The sequence below is a fragment of the Dromiciops gliroides genome, chromosome 2 (genome assembly GCF_019393635.1).
Source record: "Dromiciops gliroides isolate mDroGli1 chromosome 2, mDroGli1.pri, whole genome shotgun sequence".
Taxonomy (NCBI): domain Eukaryota; kingdom Metazoa; phylum Chordata; class Mammalia; order Microbiotheria; family Microbiotheriidae; genus Dromiciops; species Dromiciops gliroides.
The window spans coordinates 435,370,151-435,392,563 of NC_057862.1; the positions used below are offsets into that span (position 1 = coordinate 435,370,151).

The 22,413-nt window shown below is 43.8% G+C and overlaps 1 protein-coding gene across 1 annotated transcript in view; it reads left to right on the forward strand.

Moving 5' to 3' along the window:
- The window catches only part of EXD3 (exonuclease 3'-5' domain containing 3), a 422,505-nt gene that overhangs the window by 307,734 nt on the left and 92,358 nt on the right, over positions 1-22,413 (forward strand). The window lies entirely within an intron of this gene.

The window sequence follows — 22,413 nt, forward strand, 5'->3', positions numbered from 1 at the left end:
GACACTCGCTTATGGAATAAACCCCCCCAGATTGTCAAAAAAAGAGAAAGAGAGAGAGAGAGAGAGAGAGAGAGAGAGAGAGAGAGAGAGAGAGAGAGGAGAAGTGGAGGCACAAATTATAGATGGCTTTTTCAAGGAATTTAGCCTAGGAGAGCAGAGATATAGGATGATGGTTCATGGGGTGGGGGGGTTGAAGGGGAGAGAAGGTTAAGGATAGAAGAGACATGGACATGTTTATAGGCATCAAGGAGATGCCCTGATAGGGAGAGATTGGAGATAAGAGAAAAAGTGTGTGTAGATGATAGTGGAGACAGTCTAGGGCAGCTAGATGGCGCAGTAGTTAAAGCGCTGGCCCTGGATTCAGGAGTACCTGAGTTCAAATCCAGCCTCAGACACTTAACACTTACTAGCTGTGTGACCCTGGGCAAGTCACTTAACCCCCATTGCCCCACGCCAAAAAAAAAAAAAAAAGATAGTGGAGACAGTCTTCTGGAAAAGACAGAAATGGATGGGATCATTGCTGCATATAGAGAAGTTGGCCATGTCAAGGAGAAAGGCCACTTTTCCATCAAAGACCAGATTGGAGGAGATAATAGAGGAAGACTGAGGAGGAAGGGGGGAAGGGAAAACTTGTGAGAAAGGCCTCATTTTTTTTTTTTGTAAAGTAATAAGGCAAGTTTCTCAGCTAAGAGCTCAGCTGGGAGGAGACAACACATACATATGTAAGTATGTACAAAATAAATACAAGGAAATATGAATGGGAGGGAGTCTGGAAAGGTTTCATATAGAGATGTCCCCTGAGAAATCTTTCCTAATGCCTCCACTCAACCTCACTCCTTCTCTTCCCTAAATCCAATTATACTTACAGCCTATGCCACATAACTAGCACCTTATTATTTGCTGTCCTGATCTCTAAATGTGTTATACATGTTTTATTATATCGAAGTTTGCACCTTGTTTCATATGTGTTAATCTTGTCTCTCATCATTGACTCTCAGCTCTTTGTGGGCAGGAAATGAGTGCAAGGGGAATAAAGTACCTGGTGAATACATTATGGGTGATTAATTAAATGTAAATGAAGCATGGACAAATCTACTCTTTTTATTGGTGGGGGGTAAGGGGGTTGTTTGTGTCTTTTCACTGAACCATAAAGAGCACTGAGGCTGAATTCCCAAACATGGCTAGGGTTTGATGAACATAAAGAGACACAGTAGAATCAGCCTCACTGTGGAAAGGAAGGCCTAAATAAGAAGAGTTGGCAATGCTTCCATATGGTCATGAACTAGGCTTTACTTGTTGCAGGTCCCCAAGGCATGGTGGTAATAGATAGACTGCCTCGTTGGACTCCAGCATTAGTGACAGGGCTCAAATCTTGTCTGCAATCACTGTTGAGGAACATCTGGTGAGAGATAAAATCAAAAGATAACAGCTTTTGTTTGGAGTACTGGCCATTGCTGTGGTGACAGTAAACTAGCACCATGGATGGAATAGGTGTGAAGAATGTTAGCCCATTACCAGGACATGCTGGGGCCCTGCTGACCCTTGTGAAATCAGCCAGAGGGAGCAGGAGGTGGGAGAAATTGTACAGGGTAAAGGCTGTCCAAAGAAATTGTCCCATGAGCTTGCTTAGACAGACAGAATATGTTTGTGTCTTATTATCTCCCTGGCCCTGCTGCTGCCCATGGTTTCATACCTCCCTGATGATTTACATGAGAACCAGCATATTCTGTTCTCTTTTACCCTTTTCTTTTTTTTTTCCTCTCCCAATTGGATCCAGAGGTTGAGCCAGTGTCACAGCCAAAATCCACATTGAACTCCTACTGATAGGCAATTTCTCTCTGGCAAAGCAAACATCCTATTCCAGAAAATTCCAGGAAGTCTGTTGACTTACAGTTTCATTATGACTTTCTTGGGTGAACCCTACCAAGAGAGCTTTATGGTGGGGAAGGGAATTTTCTTTAACTACACTAATACCAGCCATTACCATTTCACTGAACAAACCATCACTTCTGATATCAGGAAAGTTACACACACCGTGAAACTCAGTGTTCCAAATGAAGATGCTGCAATCAGTATATCTGAATGTGAAGTATCTTGTGTTAGGATATGGGAATAGAAAGCAAGAAAAGAACATTTCAGAGTTGGGGATTCTTTTTTTTTCTTAACAGTAATTAACATTTTTATTTATAATTTTGGGTTCCAATTTTATCCCTCCTTCCCTCCCTCCCCTTCCCACTCCCTGAGGCGATAAGCAATCAGATATATTATACATGCATGATTATGTAAAACATTACCATATTAGTCATTTTGTATAAGAAAACTTGAATAAAAGAAAAAAATGAAAGAAACTGAAAAATAGCATGCTTCAGTCTGTGTTCAATCAATATCAGTTCTTTCTTTGGAGGTGGATAGTATGTTTCATCAATAGTCCTTTGGGACTGTCTTGGATCATTGTATTGTGTGGGTTTTTTTCAGGTTAAACATTTTTATTTATATTTTTCTGTTCCAATCTCTATCCCTCCTTCCCTGCCTCCCCTCCCCCCTCCCCAAGGCGGCAAACAATCTGATATGGGTTTTATATATATATTTATATATTATATAAGATATATATTTTATATATATCATATATAATATATATTTATACATATTATATGTATATGATCATACAAAACATTACCATATTCGTCACTTAATGAAAGAAAGTGAAAAATAGCATGCTTCAGTCTGTGCTCCATCAATATAGTTCTTTCTTTGGAAATGGATAGTATGTTTCATCAATAGTCCTTTGGGATGGTCTTGGATCATTGTATTGTTGAGAATAGTTGTCATTCTCAGTTCTTCATTGAACAGTATTGCTGTCTCTGTGTATAGTGTTCTCTTGGTCCTGCTTACTTCCCAATACATCATTTCATACATGTCTTTCCAAGCTTTTTTGAAGTCATCCTTTTTGAATTGGAAATCAAAGAAACACACATCAATTGAGGAATGGCTAAACAAATTGTGGTATATGATGGTAATGGAATATTATTGTGCTATAAGAAATGACAAGCAGGATGATTTCAGAAAGACTTGGAAAGACTTGTATGAACTGATGTATTGGGAAGTAAGCAGGACCAAGAGAATATTGTGCACAGAGACAGCAATATTGTTCAATGAAGAACTGTGAATGACTTAACTATTCTCAACAATACAATGATCCAAGACCATCCCAAAGGACTATTGATGAAACATACTATCCACCTCCAAAGAAAGAACTATATTGATAGAACACAGACCGAAGCATGCTATTTTTCACTTTCTTTCATTTTTTTCTTTTATTAAAGCTTTCTTGTACAAAAAAAAATGTAAACTGGTTTTGAAAATAAATTTGTCCCCATTGTGGCTCATTTTTTATCATGGTATCCAAAAGTCAAATGTGATTGACATAAATTCTGTCATCTAAAGTGTCAGACATCCATTCCTAATTCATTCTATCCTTGCTAGTCACCTTAATCAGGTCATCTCCCAGGCTGTGCTTCAATATTTGTACCAGTAGGGGCAGCTAGGTAGCTCAGTGGATAGAGCACTGGCCCTGGAATCAGGAGGGCCTGAGTTCAAATTCGGCCTCAGACACTTAACACTTACCAGCTGTGTGACCCTGGGCAAGTCACTTAACCCCAATTGCCTCACTTTAAAAAAAAAAAAATTTGTGCCAGTAAAATGGGTAGAAGACTATCCATTGCTAAGGAATATTATTATTAATAAGAACTTGCCCTGGGATTTGGGATATTTTAATAAAGATATAAAATTGGTCCTTGTAGGAGAAATGGCATCTCCTCTGCAATACATTAGTAGCATCTTTCTTGTGTTTTTAAATACTATTTTATTGATATCTTTTGTTTTATATTACTTTTCATCTCTCTCTCTCTCTCTCTCTCTCTCTCTCTTTCTCTCTTTTTCGGTGAGGCAATTGGGGTTAAGTGACTTGCCTAGGGTCACACAGTTAGTAAGTGTCAAGTGTTTGAGGTCAGATTTGAACTCAGGTCCTCCTGACTCCAGGGCCAGTGCTCTTTCTACTGAGCCACCTAGCTGCCCCCTATATTACCTTCATTTCTGAACAGATCTCTCTTTTCCTTAGCAGTCAATCCCTTATAACAAAGAACTTTTATAAAGCAGTTCAGCAGAACAAAGCAATAAATCAACCAAATCTGTCAATATATGCAGTATCCGGTACCCAGAGTCTCCTACCTCTGCAAAGATTCCAAAGCCAGTTCATTATCTACTTTGAACACTGCCTCTCTCTTAGTGCCACAGACTCATAATAATCCCTGTTTGCAGAGGACCTCACCTCATACTTGACTGAGAAAATAAAGTCCATTTGCAAAGAGCTTTCACCCCCTCCCCTACTCTTCATCTCCAAATTCATTGAGATCACCCACCATTCTCTCCTCATTATAGGCTAGAACATGAGTGGAATTGGGAAGGCCTGAACTAACCTCCATACTCTCATAATACCAACAAGCACTCTGACAAGTCAAGATTTTATGGAACAGACTTGGGCCAGTTAGAATTAACTTTGTCCCTAGGTGGATTGATCTTGGACCCTTCTATGGACTTTTTTATATATATATATATATATATATATATATATATATATATATATATATATATATATATATATATATATATAATATATATTATATATATATGATTTTTTTTTTTGGTGAGGCAATTGGGGTTAAGTGACTTGCCCAGGGTCACACAGCTAGTAAGTGTTAAGTGTCTGAGGCTGCATTTGAACTCAGGTACTCCTGACTCCAGGGCCAGTGCTCTATGCACTGTGCCACCTACCTGCCCCCCTCTATAGACTTTTGCAAAGGAAGATAGAAAAACAGTTTTGGTGTGAGGATCAACTATGATAGACTTAACTCTTCTCAGTAATACAATGATCCAAGACAATGCCAAAAGGACTTATGGTAGAAAATGCTCTCCACATTCAGAAAAAGAACTGTGGAATCTGAATGCAGATTGAAGCATAATATTTTCACTTTCATTATGTTTTTTTGTTGTTATTGTTCTTGTCTATTCTTTATTATTATTATTATTATTTGCGGGGCTATGGGGGTTAAGTGACTTGCCCAGGGTCACACAGCTAGTCAAGTGTCTGAGGTCGGATCTGAACTCAGGTCCTCCTGAATCCAGGGCCGGTGCTTTATCCACTGCGCTACCTAGCTGCCCCTCTTGTCTATTCTTTCTGCGGTTTTTTTCCTTTTTGTTCTGGTCCTTACAGCATGACTAATATGAAAATACATTTAACATGATTGTAATGTATAACCTATATCAGATTGCTTGCTGGCCACCAGAGTGGGGAGGGAAGGGAGGTTGGGAGAAAAATTTGGAACTCAAAAAAGTACCTGTATATGTAATTGGAAAAAAATTAAAATAAAATTGGGGGGAAAAGATATTTTTAAAAAAGAAAGAAAAAAAAATTTAAGAATTTTGTCAGGAAGCTTCTGAGACCTCAGGGAACTCCCCCGCCAATGGCTCCCTGCTGGCAGCTTTTATATGCTTTTACCTCCATGAACTGCTTTTTAATCATGTTGGGAATTGCTTTTCCTCAGAGCTTGTTGGATATTATTTATTTTTAAAGTGGTTTATTTGAATCCTTGGACTCTGAGTCCATTGCAACAGACATGGACCTGGGGACTCCTTTTTCACTTGTGCCTCTGATGAAGAGGAGGTTCTTACCTTCAGGGACATCCTGATTTCATCCCCTCTTCTATCCAGCAGCTTCTCCCACAGTCATTCCCCCAAATCTTTACTCCCTTTCCAACAGCCCCCTCTTGCTGCCTACAGACATACCCACATCTCTCCCACCTTTCAAAAACTCTTACTGGTCCTTACCACATCTTTAAGTTATAATCCTATATTTTTCCTCCCTTTCATAGCCATAATCCTAGAAAAAAAAATCTACATTCATTTCCTCTACTTCCTCTTCTGTCATTCCTCAACCCCTTTCCATCTGACCTCTTAACTAAAACTGCTCTTTCCAAACTTATTGGTGATCTCTTACTTGCCATATCTGATGGCTTTTTCTCAGTTCTCATTCTTCTTGACCTTTCTGCAGTATTTGACACCACTGATCACCTTCTCCTATTTGTTCCCCTCTTGGTTTTTATAACACTACTCTATTGGTTCTCTTTCTCTGCTTTTTAAAAAAAATTATTATTAGCTAAGTCAATAGCCATATCCTGCCCCCAAATTAAGGGTGTGTCCTGAGGCTCTGTCCAAGACTCCCATCTCTCCTCTCTATTTTCTCACTTGGTAATCTCTATGCTGATGAGTCCCAGATCTGTATATGCAGCTGTATTCTCTCTTCTAAGCTTCAGTCCCACATCACCAGTTGCCTACTGGACATTTGAGGTGCCCATAGGCACCTCAAAACTCAACATGTCCAAAGTGGAACTCTCTTTCACCTCAAACCCATCTCTTTTCTTAACTTCCCTAATTCTGTGAAGGGTCCCCACCAGCCTTCTGCTCACCCAAGTTCACACCCTCAGAATCACCCTTAACTTTTCACTCTTCCTCACCTCCAATATCCAAACAGTTGCCAAATCTTATTGATTCTGGCTCCGTGTCTCTCACATCTATCCCCTTCTCTCTACTCACACTCCTAATACCCTAGTAGCTTTCTCATTTTTTTCCCCTGTATCAAATATTTTCCCTCTATAATCCATCCTCTATACAGCTGCCAAAGTGATTTTTCCTAAAGCACAGATCAAATTGTCTTACTCAATAAACTCCACTTTTTGAATAAGTTCTGCACAGTCTGACCCATTCCTACCTTTGCAGCTTTCTGCTACGTATTACTACCCCCTACACTCTCTATGGTATAGCCAAACTTCCCTTCTTCCTGTTCCTCACATATGGTATGCCATTTCCCATCTTTGTGCCTTCCCATCAACTATCCCCTATGCCCAGCATACACAGCCCTCTCCCCCCTACCTCTTGGAATCCCTGGTTTCCCTTCGAGACTCAAGTTGAGGAGAGCAACTAGGTTGCACAATGGATAAAGCACCAGCCCTGGATTCAGGAGGACCTGAGTCCAAATCCAGCCTCGGATACTTGATACTTACTAGCTGTGTGACCCTGGGCAAGTCACTTAACCCTCATTCCCCCGCCAAAAAAATAAAAAGACTCAATTGAGGTCCTACCTTTCTTTTCTGATCTCCCTGGCTGCTGGTGCCCTCTCTCCAAAAACCAACGTATTTATTTTGCATATATTTATGTGTGTACATTCTCCCCTTTTAGAAGGTAAACTCCCTAAGAACTGGGAGGGTTTCTCTTTTGTCCTGATATCCCCAGTGCCTAGCACATAGTCATACATAGGCAGCTCGATGGTATAGTTCACAGCACACTGGATCTGGATCAGTACAAGACTTCCTGGAGTGTCTGGCCTCAGACACTTAATAACTATATGTCCCTTGGCAAGTCACCTAACCTCTTCTGCCTCAATTTTCTCATACATAAAAAAGGGATAATATGAGCATCTGTCTTCTAGGGTTGTTGTGATAATGAAAGAGAATATGTAAAGTGTTTTGCAAACCTTTAAAGCACTATATAAATTCTACCTATTGTTGTACTAGAATGCACTTAACAAGTGCTTATTGGATTAAATTAGAATGGATAATTCATTCACCTATAGGTAATAGAGAAGTGACTGGATAACCTTTGGGGGGAATCTGTCTCCCAAATAAAGGGCGTAAGTGTTTCCAGTGTCCTAGTAACCTGTTGTGTGGACAGGCCTTTCCTTTCTGTAGGGAGATGTGTGGCTTCTTGCCTCCTGATTCTATAGTCCTCGCCATGCCATTTAACCCTGGGCAGCCTGACCAGCAGAGTGCCTCTTTACAGAGTGCAATATTAGGAATGGGTCATGTCTCAAATTGGGCTCCAGAACCCCATGAGGCATCCTGTGAATGAGTCGTTTTGTGAGGTAGAGTTCTCACGCTATTAATACCTCATTTGAGATAAGGGAAGAGGGAAAAAACCCTGCATGGAAATATTCCTTCTCTAAGTGGCACAATGTGATGCTTCTAAAAATACATGTTTGTGTTTGCTAGCTCTTAGCTCAGCTCTGTGGGAGCCTCCTCTGCTCTTGGAGAAACCGTTTGCACTGTGGACCCTAGAAGCATTCCCTAGTGACCCCAACTCTTCCTGGAATAAAGGGTAAAGGAGGGCAAAGAGAAGAGCCGTTCCCTAGCCACACTTCACTTTTCTTGGTTCACATCCTCTCAGCCTCTTTTTTATATCTGTTAGAAAAGCCTTGATTCAGTTCAATGAACATGTTATTAAGGGCCTACTATGCACAAGGCACTGGGTTAGGTGCTTGATTCATTTCTCACAGAGATCCTGCCAAATACCAGGGGACCCTAGCCCAAAAGACAACTGCCTCACAAAGCCCCTGGGTAGGTCTAGGTAGGAAAATACGTAGTCCCTACAGCTCAGTCCAGACTTTCTCTGTGACACTTAGAAGTTCCCAACACTTCTCACTTGCCTCATTCAGTTGTCCATCTCCTGAAGCCTTGTACAGAGAGACGTTTAACAGTTCGTAGACATCTACACAGCCAAACACATGTTAATTCTTTGAGCTGGTTCACTGAGTCTTGTCACTCCACTGCCAAGCCAACAATTGATAAACTACAAAACCCTAGTGGCTAGCATAGCCCCAAAGCTATGAGTAGTTCATCTTCACCCCGAGCCAGTGAGGGATCACCCACTACAGGCTCCCTCCATTTTGAGCTATGTTCTTGGAGTCGTCTTCCATGGACTGGAATAAAGAACAACAAGGAGAACAGAAGGGCCTGGATCTATTCTAGCCTAATCGTCTCCATTGTAATTTTTTCCCACACCAGTCCTGCTGATGGAAGAAAATTCAACCCAGGGCACAACCCCTAAACCATGTGGGAAAACTCCTGTTATGTGGAATTTGATGCCCTATCCAGCCTAGGGAGACAGGTCAGAGCATAGCAGGCCAACCTGAGCAAGTTCAGAGATACTCCTATTTCTCCAGTATATTCACCTCATGTGTAGTTTTGAGATGGAAATGCAGCCTCAATGAAAAGACCCAAGAATCGAGGCAGCTAGGTGGTGCAGTGGATAAAGCACTGGCCCTGGAGTCAGGAGTACCTGAGTTCAAATCTGGCCTCAGACACTTAATACTTACTAGCTGTGTGACCCTGGGCAAGTCACTTAACCCCAATTGCCTCACTAAAAAAAAACAAACAAACAAGAATTGTCACACAGATGCTAGCTACCCTTTGTGATAATAAAAATAGAGGCAGGAGAGGGAAATATTTGAGGTAGGAGTGACTTAACCGTAGAGCCATCCAGGTCACAGCCAATACCAGTCGCTAATACTGCTAGCCCTTGGCTAGGAAGGGATCATGACTTTTATAATGCCATGTGCTTTCACAGAAGTATAAATCTCACATCTTTTAGCTGTGTTCTACAAATATCCTCCCAGAAGTGGCTCCTTAACATGTTAAGGAAACAAAGGAAAAGGGGCATGTGTGCTGGCTACTGAAATTAGCTTAGTGACTTTGGAAGGTAATCACTTTTCAAAGCATGAATCAGACTAAATGAGGAGGAAATAGTGGTGTTGGAGATAGGGTAGGAAGGAGAAAAAAAGCATTGCACAGGAGACTCTTGGGAGAAAGGAAGCTTAGACAGTAGTTAGTAGCTAGTGTGTTATTTCCAAAGGAGCCTTTAGCCTCACAAGAAAGGAAGAGCCCCAAACTCTCCTAAACCAGAAGAGACTACAGAAGGTCATCTCAGATCCTCTTTGTCTCTAAGGAGTGTGGGAAATGGGCAGTGGGGTATTATAGGTCATCTGTGGCCATCCCTAGAGCGAGAGTGGTACAGGGGGAAGAATGCTGGCTCTAGAATTAGATGTACTGGGTGCTTCCTACCTGCATGACCTCAGGCCAGATTTAACCTCCCCGGGTTTCAGTTCCCTTCACTGTAAAGTGAAAAAGGTTGAACTAAATGACCAAAACGTTGTCCAATTTCTCTAGACTTGGACTGTGAGTCGAGACACCTGAGTTTTAGTCCTAGTTTTGCCAGTATCTGAGTCAGCCCCAGTTTCCCATATACCAAATGGGAAAAATACTAATCACCTGTTAATATCACAAAGTTCATAGATTTAAAACTGGAAGGGAGGGGCAGCTAGGTGGCGCAGTGGATAAAGCATCGGCCTTGGATTCAGGAATACCTGAGTTCAAATCCAGCCTCAGACACTTGACACCTGTGTGACCCTGGGCAAGTCACTTAACCCCCATTGCCCCGCAAAAAAAAAGAAAACTGGAAGGGAACTTAGAAGGGAGGAATAAATATTTATGTAGCACCTGCTACAGTGCCAGGCACTGTGCCAAACGCTTTCTATAATATTTTCTTATTTGATTCTTAGGAAGTCTTTAGAGGTCATTTAGTCCAACCCTCTCATTTTACAGATGAGGAAACTAAGGCCCAGGAAGGTTAAATGACTTGCCTATGGTCATGCACATAGTAAATGATAGAACTAGGATTTGAACTCAGATCCTCTGGTTCCAGATCCAGCATTCCCATACTGCACTGACAAGGCTGGTTGTTGTAAGGCTGCAAGAACTAATGGGAGAGCACTTAAGACACGCTAAACAAGTTTATAGAAACATTACGATTGGCATTGATAATAAAAGGTGGCAGTGTAGGGAGCAGCTAGGTGCTGCAGTGGATAGAGCCCTGGCCCTGGATTCAGGAGGACCTGAGTTCAAATCCAGCCTCAGACACTTAACACGTACTAGCTGTGTGACCCTGGACAAGTCACTTAACCCCAATTGCCTCACCAAAAAAAATAAATACAATTTTTTTTAAAAGGTGGCAGTTTGACAGCCTCAGTCCGGCTCTCTAGGTTTCTGACCAGGAGGTTTTGTTTCTGGAAAAAGAGGCGGCAGCTCTGTCAGTGGACTGCAGCCAGAGCATGTATTTAGTACTTGAATACAGTGTGGCTGTTACATCTTTCTCCTTTACTGGCTCTCACTCTCAGTGAGCCCACAGTGTGGCAGAGGACGGATCTGTTTTCTGTCTACACTAACCTTCAGTGTAGGGGATGCCTTTTCTGGAGGGAGCTGTTTCCTGTTTAGGTGTGATTCTCTCACCTTGACCCATGCTTCAGACTTCCCAACAAAGAGGGAGAATGGTAACAGTGGTCCCTCTGCAGTCCCTTTCCTCTGCTCCACAGGTGCAAGAAGTTTCCGGAAGAAACAGTGTGTGTCTGGCTAGAGAGCTGCTCAAGCTCTTTAAGAGGAAGGCCATGAGTAAACATTGGTACCCTGGGGTCAGCCACTGGGAAGTCCAACAAGAAGCTGCTATCAACTGTGGTCTCAGATCTGCTAGCATTTCCTCTTCTCCAAGATGCTGGCTTCCTGCCAGTCCAAATACTCACCCCTGGACTCGGGCAGTCTGTGCAACTGACCTCACCAGTTCTCTCCTGTGCTTTTCACTCCTGACCTCGTTGGTCAGAAGATGAGAGATGCTCAGTGGAAGAGACTAGAGTTGTGCTCTTCTACTGCCAAGAAGTCAAACCAGGGTGCACAGCAGGGAAGGAGAGAAATTTTCCCAGTGATTCCATGTCCGTATGTAGGGACTATCTTACCGATGAGGAAACTGAGGCTCAGAGAGGTTACAGAACTTGCCCATGGGCATACATTAAGTACACATCAAAAGTGAGATCACGCCTAGATAGCTGCCAGTTCTTTCAACCTCCAATGCAGAATTTTAACTGATTACAAGCTTAATACGAATTTCAGCAGTGTGACATGGCTGCTTTAAAAAAAAGTTAATGAAATTGTAGGCTGCATTAAACTACTCTTGTAAAGTAATGCTTACATCCTTCCAAGCACTATCCCTTCATTTCTGTGGACCTCTGAATGTAGAAGAGACGTCTGCTGTCTCTTCTTCCCCATCCATGATCTCCTCTTCCCAGCGTCTCACTGATAGTTCCCTGAGTAGATTTGGAAGTACTTTTGAGGGGCGATCAACAGGGCAGAAAGTGTGAATGCTGTAGGCTGGTGATTGGTTCGCTGTGTTCTGCTCTCAGTAGCCTTGGCTTGAGACCGCTTCTGTTAGATTTCTTCATCAGCTGTGACTTTTTCCCTAGAGAAGATGCTGGCCCCCTCTGCCAGTTCTTCTCTCTTTCTACTCTGGCCAGTGCTCTAAGACTTCTCTCCTGGGGCCATCCTGTCTCTCCAGGGAGCAACAGGCAGCTGTACAGGGGATTTGGCTGCTTGCCACTTTGATAGAGGATTTAGTCACCAGGATCCTCCAGCTCACAAAACCACGGGTTTAATTGGTTGCACAGAGTGGGTGTCTAGTGGTTTCACCGGAGATGAAATCAGACAAAATATGGGAGCCCAGATCTTCATAAAATCTCCCATCTGCATTTCTTCTGGATTGGGCATGGCTGGACTGTGGTTGAGAAAGAATGTGGGACACCGTAGGGAAACCCTGAATGGTCTAGCAGCAATGGAGGGACCCACAACTCAGCCCATCATGCCATTGCCCCCTAAAGATAGATAAAAGAATCTTTCCTTTTGTGGCATCCATGCCCAGAAGGCAGGACAGCTCAGGGTGGAGACCCCGGGACTCTTGGCATTACTATGAGTGGAAGTGGGGCCCTGTCTGTGCCAAAGAGGAACCTCTCATGAGTCATTTCTCAGGAATGAAATCTTTTGGCTTCTGTGGAAACATCACTTTGATGTTGAGTCTCAAGGATTTTTCCCCCAGTCAACTAAACTGTACCCCCCCCAATCTGTTTTACACCCAAGGCCTGTCCACCTCCCACTTTGCACCTCTCTGAGTATATTTTGTCTGCCCTCCTGGGGATCAGCTGGCTTTGGCCCAGACATGCTTGGACCCTATTCCCGCCTTCCATCTTTGCTTTCCTCCTGGTTTTCCGAGCCGTGTCAGGGTTCGGTGTATTTGGCATTAGGTCATCTCCTGCAGAGAAGCCTCGGTGTCTGCACAAGTGCTGTGTGAAGCCCAGGGCTGATTCCTACCATTGCACAGGAGCTGTGTATGCTGCCAATGACTCCCCTCAGTGGCGGGAAGGAGCAGAGCCTCGAAAGGATTGCTGGCCCTTCTTGGCCTGCCCAGTGCCCGCACAGGACCGTGCCTATGGCGGGTGCTTGATATTTCCTGAATACATTAATTCAGGCTTTTGCCTCCTGCTAGGCCTTTTCAAGAAGATTCCTGGCAAGGCTGGACTGAGTGAGGAAGCTTCCCAAGGAAGGGCAGAGGTGGCTGAGAGAGTCTTGGCTTCTCCACTTCTTTGCTGGGCAATTTGGAGCGAGGCTCTTAACTTCCTTATTTGTAAAATAAGGCCCATGCTGTTTTTCTACATCCTCTACAGGGTTGTCGTGAAGAAAGTATTTTGTAGAATATAAGCTCCTGGAGGGATGTTTTTGTCCTTGCTTTCCCAGCACCTGGAAGGGTCCCTTGCAGGGAGTTAGGCACTTAGTGAGTGTTGGTTAAATTGAGGTGAGTTTGCCATAAACCCTAAGGCACCGTCTACATGAGCATGGATAACCTCTAGCCTTCCTGCCTGCTCAACTCACCAGCAAGACAAAACCCCCAAAAGGAAAGACATACAGAACTGTCGGAGCAAGGGGGGGCCTTCCAACCACCTGGACCCAGGCTCAGCCTCCCTGTTCTGAATTTGGTACCCCTAAACCCCCTGACTCACCCCTGGTCCCCTCTCCCCCATGCCCCTGCCTTGAACTCTTCTGGACTGGAATGCAAGAACCCTAACTCATTCCCAGTCTAGATTCACAAGAGATTCTCCACTCAAGACTTCAGGCTCCCCCTAGACTGAGCCTCTGAGCCCCAGGGGAAGGGGAAACCAACCAGAGAAGAGATCCAGTGCCTGTCAGGAGACTGGAAAAGGAGGTGGCTGTTTGGGGAGGCCACTGTTCACTGTTGTGTGTTAAAGAGCTGATAGCTGCCGTCTGGATAGGCCTTCACCTCTCAGGCGCCTAGAAAATCGTTGTCTTCCTTGTTGCATCCCAAGAAAATGGTCCATCCATCTCCAGTCACTGTAAAAGATTGTTTCAATCCACTCCTTTTTGAGCAGCCTGACACCAAGGAGATAATTGCTCTTTGGACAAGATCCCAGGAGAGAAAATGACTCTGTTCCTTTTATCAGGCCTTTCTCTATGTTCCTGGTACCCACAAGATAGCTCTGTCCATCTAGCAGGGGCCTCTGAGGAGTATTTAAACAGTTCATTAGTAAGAAGCCTCCATTCATGTGGGAGAACTGAGGCAGAAAATGTGAAAAGGAGTAGGTCCTTATAGGCTTCCCACAGATTGCTCTCCCAGAGGACTTAAGACAGTATGCTTTGGGGTCTCTTCCCCCTCCCTCTCAGACCACAGACCACAGGCCCCATTGCCCCAGCTGGCCCTGGGTAGGAATGTCCAGATTGCCTTCCTCACTCGCCTGGAATTGGTGGTCTGCTCCAAATAACACAGGGGCAGAACCGTCAGAGCAGTCCACTTCCATGCCTAACTTGGCCTGGACAACATGGAAATTGTCCAGGCCAAGTTAACAACTGGGAATGGGAGGCATGGGATTTGAGAGGGAGACACCAGAGCAATCCCATTAGGAAGCAAAAATTCCATCTCATGGGTGATCAGCTACAAGCCTGTCTGAATTTATAACCTGGAACCACTCTGGCCTCTTAGAAAACAGCTGAGGCTATGGAGAAATAAAGCAGGGGAGGGGGCCAGGCTAAGGCCAAAGTGGGCCCAACTGGGGATACTTGGCTTTGAAAACAGATTGATAACATGATACTCAAGCAGAGCTCTAGAGAGAGGGGAGGAGCTGTATGATTGGCAGATGGGGGGAGTTTTCAGATCTGAAAAAGAATCAATACATCTTCTCAACCCTCTAAGTGCCCTGAAGGCAGGTTTGCTCCTATTTGTATCTCCCCTGGAGTGTTCAACAGTAGGGATGAGTTTGTAGCTCAGCATTGTTTATTGAATATATGAAATGACATGAGACCATCAAAATTCCAGGAAAAGCTTAGAAGAGAGAAAAGTCATATCCCCTGGTCCTATCCCATACACAGCCCAGAGCTCCTATGTGGGCAGAATAGTGTGGTGGAAAGAGTCCTGGGCCTGGAATCAGGGGAGCCAGGCTGAACTCTCTGGGAATGTTTCCTCCTATGGAAAAAAAGGGTATGAGAATACTACATGTACCTCACAGGATTTTTGTCAGGAAAGTGCTATGTAAAAGTGAACTATTTTTGGTTATTAACAAAGCAGGGAAAAAAAAGCACAGGGAATATGGTTCAATGGAAAGAGAATTGTTGAGTCAGAGAGCCTTGATTCAAATCCCAGTTCTGTCACTTAATACCTGTGTGACCTTAGATATATCACTTAACCTGCTTCTTGATCTGTGAAATAAGTGAGGCAGGCAAGAGGACCTCTAAAGACTCTTTTAGCTCCAAGTCTATAATTCTATTATCTTGTGATATTAATTTGTTTTGTTTTGTTTTTTGTTTTGTTTTGGTTTTTTTGCGGGGCAATGGGGGTTAAGTGACTTGCCCAGGGTCACACAGCTAGTAAGTGTCAAGTGTCTGAGGCTGGATTTGAACTCAGGTCCTCCTGACTCCAGGGCTGGTGCTTTATCCACTGCGCCACCTAGCCGCCCCCTGTGATATTAATTTTTACAGAATATTAATGATCAATTTAAAGTCCCTTACAAAGGGACTTCCCTAAGGGAATGTGAAAGGGGGAGTTCAGGGGATGGAATTAATCCTGAAACAATGAGGCTTAGATTTAGGGCTGGATGATGAGCTGATTCACTTCCCTTCTTTTCCAGAAGAGGAAACCGAGGCCCAGAGAGGGGAAGTGATTTGTCCAAGATCACATTGGTAATGAGAGGCAAAACTAGGTTTCCAGACCTGATCCTCTACCCCCAACTCATCACTTTTCCTACCACACCACATGTGGAGTGGTTCAGAAAAAAAAGTCACCCACATGGTATGAACCCCAGCAGCCTTCCACAGACATCTCCAATGACTGCTACCTTTGATGTTAGGCAAGGCAACAGATAGTATAGTGGAAAGAATGCCGGGCTTGAAGTTGGGGGGCTTGGGGTCAAATCTAGGCTCTGAAACATGCTAGCTGTGCTATGAGACTTGAAGCAAGTCTTTAACATCTCTGGTTCAATGGCTAGCAAACAGTAAGCACTTAGTGTTTGCTGATTGACTGGTGGTTGTGAAGAAAACACTTTGTAAACTTTAATCACCATGTAGCTAATAATAGCCAGAATTTGTATAACACTTTAAGGTTTTTAAATCACTTTCCTGGAATGATCTCACAACAACCCTAGGAGGGAGGTGCCATTATTATCCCCATTTTACAAATGAGGAAACTGAGGCTTAAAGAGGTTAAGTGACTTGCCCAGTCAGGTCACTAATAAGCTTGTCACTTACTAGTTACTAGTCAGCTAGTAAGTATCTGAGGCTAGATTTTAACTCAGGTCTTTCTGCTTCTAGGCTCAGTGTTCTATCCACTGCTCCGCCTAGCTGATTGTGTGACTATTAGAGTTTGAAGAAGCTCTCTGCCTAGAGGCCTTGGAAGTAAACCAGGAAGATTTTAAATATAAGTTAAGGGGGCAGCTAGGTGGCGTAGTGGATAGAGCACCAGCCCTGGAGTCAGGAGTACCTGAGTTCAAATTGGGCTTCAGACACTTGACACTTACTAGCTGTGTGACCCTGGGCAAGTCACTTAGCCCTGATTGCCTCACCAAAAAAAGAAAAGAAAAGAAAGAAGGGGAAAATCTCTAAGTCCCCCCAATTTATTAAATATTAGTTAAGAAAATCCAATATGAAGATGTCAATAGTCCTGCAGCTACCTTCAACCCTTTTTCATTTCTGGCCACAGACTTTCCATCCTGAGAATCAAGGCTTAAATGAGATTAAGTCTCATTCCACTAGTATATATGTCTGAAGTGGTTGGTTACCTCCATATAGTAAGATGTGGCCACCCACTTTAAGATACCTCTGTTTTGGAAATACTTCACCATAGCACCCCAGGGTTCTCATATCCTTCCCTGAGATTTGAGGGAGCAGGTATTGAAATAAAGCATTGCTGCAGAGCCAACACTGTGCACCAAGCTGGGCCTCTTCTGCCCCGGCGTGCAGAGCCACTGGCCAAGCAACCCCAGGGGCACTGGGAGGGCATGGTTTTCCTCCTTTCTGCTTTTTCCCTGGAAATTTTGTCTGTTATTCTTAGGGCAGCTGACATGGGGTCATCCTTCAGCAGAGAAATGAAATCCTGGAAAACTGGGACCCCAGAGCTGCCTCCTGTTATATATATAAATGGAATGGAAAATTATTTCAAATACAAAGTGCGCTGCCCTCTGAGAATGTTCTCACAGAACGACTCCTGGGATTTTTTTTGGACTCCTTGCAGGGGGAGGTCTCTCATTGGTGAAGGTTTCCCAGCCAATGAGTGTTCTATGTGCCTAGGCTAGCCCATCAGTGAGAACCCTCTCTCTGGAGTCGCCAAGAGGTGCACAGAGAAAACAATCAGACGGCTGTCCTTACCTAATTGAACTGACTTGACAATGAGATGTGTCTCCAAGAGTAAGAAAGAATAGCACTGAGCAGCTCTTTGTTACCCTGTCCTCAGGTACCGACAGCACGGATTTGTGAGATGACTGGCCAGAGTTAGGGGACCAGTCTGCCATCAGAGAACAGTTCTTTCCCAGAGTGCTGAGAACTTTGGTCATGCAGCCATATAGAAATGGAAACTCTAAATCTGGTCTTGTCAACAGCAGACTTGAATCTTCAGAGGAAAGCAGCCCAGACTAGAAAGGAATATATTATACCCACTTGAGGTGCTTTCATTGCTTCCCTGCCAGTAATGATGTTGGTGACTGTGGCCATGGATGTGTTTGGTAAAGTGCGGTGTGATTTATCTTTTTCACCACCACCTGCCCCCTTTTTTTCAGGTTCTTATTGATGCCTTTTGGTTTTTTAACATCCTCATAGTAGTCCACAGTATCCTGGATGCACCCCACCATCCCCCACCCACTCAGTGTTCTACTCTAAAGCTACCTACCCCTTCTCCTCTGCTCTCTGCAATGCTTATTCCATAGGAAACAAACTTGCTTTCATCTCACATCTTTCCCATTCCTTCCATCTTATGGTTCTCACTGAGACCTGGATGCCTCTAGATGACACAGACTCGCTGGCCATCCCTTCCAGCTGCTTCCCCATTGCAGTTTCTAGGCTTTTTCTCTGCCACCATCAATCAGTAACCTCTCCCCCTTGACTCGATCCATATCCACCTGCCAACCAAAATTCTGATTGCTGTTGTCTACCAAGCTCCTCTTTCCTCAGTGAAATTCATTGCTTAACACATAGTCTTCCTTTCCTCCTCAATTCTGCCTCATACTAGGTGGCTTTAAAATACATATCGATATTCCTGCAAACATCATAACCTCCTGGGTTCTCAACTTACTACTCTACTCCTCTACACAAAGACAGTCATATGTTTGATCCAGTCATCACCCACAAAATGTATCACTTCTATGTTCATGATCTGTGAAATTCCCTTATCTCATCCTAATCAGTTATCATTCCACCTTTCCCTCTGCCTTGCCACCCTAAACCCTGCTTTTCATCCTCATAGTGCTCTCCAATCTCAGACCAGCATTATAGTAGGATTCCATCAACGTGGTGCCAGGACTTAGGAGGAAAGGGATAAGTGACTACAGAGAAGGGACTGGAGAAAAGAGCAAGGTTCTTGGCACCTGGGGGAGCAGAGGAAGTATCTGATGGCTCGTAGCTACCAGGCCTTTGTTACCCCTCAGGGCTGCCCCCACCCCCTGGCCAGGGGAAAGGAAGGGCCAGGCCAGGAGATCTAGGCAGATCTGGGCAATGCAATTAGCAGCTGTGATGGCAGAGGTGGGAAGTGCCACAAAACAAAATCCAGCTTGACCCCAGCCCCAGGCACTGACTCCTCCAGCAGACTGGAACATAATATAGCCCCAAAAGGCATATGGGAGGATAGATAGGCACCCAAACTCAGAGGCTGTGGGAGATGGACAGTGTTAAGATGGTCCTCTGACTCAATCATTCAACAACATTAATTAAACACGCCCCCTCCCCCCACATACAGTCTGTATTCTAGGTCTTACTGCAATCTGGCTTCCCCCCTGGTGACAGCCTCCCTGGCCACCCTTTCCAGTACTTGTCTGTACCTTCTCTCATTCTCCTCAGCTCACTGGTTAAGGCAGGGGAGTTGGAATACTCCCTGTTCCCCATTGCCACTTCTAGATTCTCCCCCTACCTCTATTACTCTCCTCCTTTGAGGTTCATGCAATTCATCTCTACCACCCAATCAAAATCCTAGTAACTGTTTGTCTATAGGCCTCTAGCTCATTCCCCTTCCTTTCTCAATGACTTCAATACCTAGCTCACAGTTTTTCTCTCCTTCCCAACTCCTGCCCCCATTCTTGGGGACTTCAGCATACGTATTGATTCTCCCTCAAACACCTTAACCACTCAGTTCCTTAACCTACTCACTTCCCATGAGCTATTCCTTCATCCCACCTCAGCCATACATAGACAGTCATAACTTTAATCTTGCCATCTCCCACAGACGTACCACTTTCTTGTTCTCTTTCTCTCTCTTTTTTTTTTTTTTGGTGGGGCAATTGGGGTTAAGTGACTTGCCCAGGGTCACACAGCTAGTAAGTGTTAAGTGTCTGAGGTCAAATTTGAACTCAGGTCCTCCTGAATCCAGGGCCGGTGCTCTATCCACTGCGCCACCTAGCTGCCCCCCTACCACTTTCTTGTTTAAAAAAAATTCCAAAACCTGTTGAATCTGGATGCAGATCAAACCATACTATTTCTATTGTTTTTGTTACCATTGTTTTTCTTTTTTGAGGTTTTTCCTTTTTGCTCTGATTCTTCTCTCATTACATGACTAATGCAGAAATATGTTTAATGTGATTGCACATATATAACCTATAGCAGATTACTTGTCTTGGGGAGGGGGGAGGAAGGGGAGGGATGGAGAAAAATTTGAAACTAGAAATCTTATAAAAACAAATGTTGAAAATTATCTCTACCCTGCAAAAAAAAAAGAAATGAAAATTATCTCTAAATGTAACTGGAAAATAATAAAATATTTATATGGGGGAAAAAATCCCAAAATCCCTTTATCAGACCATAATCAATTGAATTTCTTCCTCTCTGTCTTCACTAACCAAACCCTCAATTTTTGACCCCTTGGTTCTCTCCCAGGCCATCATTCCTACACTGGACACTCTATTCTTCATCTTGACCCGTTGGTGAACCAGTTCTGCTCTACATTGTCCTTTTCTCTTGAGTCCCTGTCCCCTTTTCATATTGCTAATTGCACCCTGCCTATCCTCATCAGCCTTGGATTACTCCCACCATCCACTGCCTTCACGTCTACATTTATGCTGCAAAACAGAAGTAAAGAAAGTCACACAACCATTGTGATTTACGTTGCACAATGCCATCTGGACCCCCATGGCTACTAGGCAATCCTACTATACCAACTCACCACCCCACTCTCCACAGCAGCTTTTCTGAACCTTTTCATCCCCCCTCAAACTTCCCATAGCTCCCCTTCCCCCACCCTCTCAGCTGAGAACTTTGCCTCATATCTTAAAGAAAGAATTGGGACCATTTACCACGAGCTCCCCCTTCCCTTTTCCTAAACTTATTTCATTCGTACCTTCTGCTACTGTCTCTTCCTTTACCCCTGTCTCACAGGAAGAGATGGGTTTACTCCTTACTGTGGCTAACCCCTGTACCTATACAAGCAAGTTACATCCCATCTTCTCCAACAGATTGCCCCATCTCTTATCACCACTGCCACTTAGCTTGTCTCTCTCTGTCTACTGGTTTTCTTCCCTACTGCCTGCAGACATGCCTATGTCTTCCCCCAACCCCATCACTTAATCCTTCCATCCCTATCTTCTTCTATTTCTTCTGCTCTTTGTGGCTAAACTCCTTGAAGGACATCTACAAAAGGTATCTCTACTTTCTCTCCTCTCACTCTCTCCTTAACTCCTTATAACCCAGCTTCCAACCCTATCATTCCACAGAGACTGCTCTCTCCAAAGTGACCAGCCATCTCTTCATTGCCAAATCCAATGGCCTTTTCTCAATCCTCATTCTCTTTAGCCTATTTGCAACCTTTGACAGCACTGATCACTCTCTCCTTGATATTCTCTACTCTCTAGGTTTTTGAAACACCACTCTTTTTCTGGTTCTCTTCCTGTCAGATCTATGCTTCTCATTCTCCTTTGCTAGACCCTCCTCCAGATCACACCCTCTAACCTGGACCCTCTTCTCTCCTTCCTTTATACTGCTTCACTTGGCAATCTCATCCACTCCCATGGATTTCATTACTATCTCTATGTCAGTGATTCACAAATCTAGCTTTCCTGCCTCAATCTGTCTGCTAACCTCCAATCTCTCCTCTCCAACTAATGGATGTCCAGTAGACATCTTAAATTCAATATTTCCCCCTAAAACCTCTCATCTTCCCTCTTACTGTCAAGAGCAACACCATCCTCCCAGTCCCTCAGGATCACAACCTAGGAGTCTTCCTGGATTCCTCTCTGTCTCTCACTCCTCCATATCCAATCTGTGGCCAAGGCATGTCCATTTCACTTTCAAAACATTTCTTAAATGTTCCCCCTTCTCTCCTCTGACACTAGCGCAGGCCCTCAGTAAACTCCAGTGGTTCCCTATCAACTCCAGAATCAAATACAAAATCTTCTGGCATTCAAAGCCCTTCATAATCTAGCCCCCTCCTATTTTTCTAGTCTTCTTATACCTTCTACCTCAACTCCTATTCTTGGATCCAGTGACACTGGCCCCTTGACTGTTTCACAGATAAGACACTCTATGCTCCAGGCATTCTCTCCGGCTATGCCCCATTCATGGGATGGATGCTCTTTCTTCCTCCTCAACTCTATCTGCTGATCTCCCTGGTTTCCTTTAGATCCCAACTAACCTCCTGCCTTCTATAGAAAACCTTTTAAAAATCTTCTTAATTCAGGTGGCGCAGTGGATAAAAACATTGGCCCTGGATTCAGGAGGACCTGAGTTCAAATCCGGCCTCAGACACTTGACACTTACTAGCTGTGTGACCCTGGCCAAGTCACTTAACCCTCATTGCCCTGAAAAAAAGAAAAAGAAAATCTTCTTAATTCTACTGGTTTTCCTCTCCATTATTTCCTGTTTATCCTGTATATAGCTTATTTGTGCATACTGCTTTGCTTCTTGTCTTCCCCATTCGATTGTGAGCTCTTTGAGGACAGGGACGATCTTTTACCTATCTTTG